Raw genomic sequence first — 2,157 nt, 5'->3', positions numbered from 1 at the left:
AAGGCCATAAAAAGGATCAGATTCAACTAAAGTAATAATATCAGGATCAACAGAGAATTCATAATCCTTATCAGTAACACAGATAGGTGAAGTAGCAAAAGTAGGATCTGGTTTCATTCTAGCATTAAGAGACTGCTGCTTCCATTTAGCTAATAATTTCTTAAGATCATTTCTATCATTGCAAGCAAGAATTTCCATAGCAGCTGCTTCATTCATAACATAACCCTTAGGAACAATGGGTAATACATAATCATTGGGGGAACGTTCATCATCACTATCATCAATAATAGGTTCTTCAATATGTTCATTCCCCCTAACTCTAGCAAGTTGTTCATCAAGAAATTCCCCTAATGGCAAAGTAGTATCACGCACAGAAGTAGTTTCATCATGCATAGCAGAAGTGGCATCATCAATAACAGGCGACGTATCAGAATTCATAGCAGTAGCAGGTTTAGGTGTTGCAAGCCTACTAATAACGGAAGGAGAATCTAGTGCAGAGCTAGATGGCAGTTCCTTACCTCCCCTCGTAGTTGAGGGCCAAATCTTGGTCTTAGCGTCTTTCAAGTTCTTCATAGTGATCAACAGATATAAATCCCAAGTGACTCAGAGAATAGAGCTATGCTCCCTGGCAACGGCGCCAGAAATTAGTCTTGATAACCCACAAGTATAGGGGATCGCAACAGCTTTCGAGGGTAGAGTGTTCAACCCAAATTTATTGATTCGACACAAGGGGAGCCAAAGAATATTCTTGAGTATTAGCAGTTGAGTTGTCAATTCAACCACACCTGGATAACTTAGTATCTGCAGCAAAGTATTTAGTAGCAAAAGTGGTGTGATAGTAATGGTAACAGTAGCAACAGTAAAGATAAATGTTTTTGAGTTTTTGTAGTAGTTGTAATACTAGCAACGGAAAAGTAAATAAGCGAAGAACAATATATGAAAAGCTCGTAGGCAATGGATTATTGTCACTTCGGGGTTGTTGGATCATAACACACAATAGGTGACTATAGACTTGCAAGATAGGATCAAGAACACACATATATTCATGAAAACATAATAGGTTCAGATCTGAAATCATGGCACTCGGGCCCTAGTGACAAGCATTAAGCATATCAAAGTCATAGCAACATCAATCTCGGAACATAGTGGATACTAGGGATCAAACCCTAACAAAACTAACTTGATTACATGGTAAATCTCATCCAACCCATCACCGTCCAGCAAGCCTACGATGGAATTACTCACGCACGACGGTGAGCATCATGAAATTGGTGATGAAGGATGGTTGATGATGACGACGGCGACGAATCCCCCCCCCCCCTCCGGAGCCCCGAACGGACTCCAGACCAGCCCTCCCGAGAGAGATTAGGGCTTGGCGGCGGCTCCGTGTCATAAAACGCGATGAAACTTTCTCTCTGATTTTTTTCTCCGCGAGACGGAAGATATAGCATTGGAGTTGAGGTCGATGGAGGTCCAGGGGGCCCACGAGATAGGGGGCGCGCCCTATAGGGGGGGAGCCCCCTGTCTCGTGGACAGGCCCTGGGCCCACTGGTGTATTTATTTCGCCCAGAAATTCTTATTAATTCCAAAAAGTGCCTCCATGGATTTGCAGGTCATTCCGAGAACTTTTCTTTTCTACACATAAAACAACATCATGGCAGTTCTGCTAAAAACAGCATCAGTCCGGGTTAGTTTCATTCAAATCATGCAAGTTAGAGTCCAAACCAAGGGCAAAAGTGTTTGGAAAAGTAGATGCGTTGGAGACGTATCAGTGCTCTCGGCGCGGCCTGGTCAACGTGGTCAAGGAACGACTTTGATCGAACGTGGACTGTACGTGGAGAGGCTAACAGCTGGGTCCACGGCCACAGCAAGGAAGTGCCTCCTTATTACGCGGAAAATAATGATTCCTCCACCTGACAGCTGGGACCCACCGGATGGGCCACTGTATTTCGCGAAAAAAACGTTTCTCCCTGACTGCTGGGACCCACCAGCTACATCTTCGCACGCAAGGAAGTGCGTCCGGGCAAAAAAAATGATTTGCCCCCTGACTGCTGGGATCCACCAGCTACATCTTCGCACACAAGGAAGTGCGTCCGGGCAAAAAAAAACGATTCGCTCCCCTGACTGCTGGGACCCACCAGCTACATCTTCACACGC

Source organism: Triticum dicoccoides, chromosome 3B, assembly GCF_002162155.2.
Source record: "Triticum dicoccoides isolate Atlit2015 ecotype Zavitan chromosome 3B, WEW_v2.0, whole genome shotgun sequence".
Classification (NCBI taxonomy): domain Eukaryota; kingdom Viridiplantae; phylum Streptophyta; class Magnoliopsida; order Poales; family Poaceae; genus Triticum; species Triticum dicoccoides.
The sequence above is the reverse complement of the archived record's forward strand: the minus strand, read 5'-3'. Positions refer to the sequence as shown.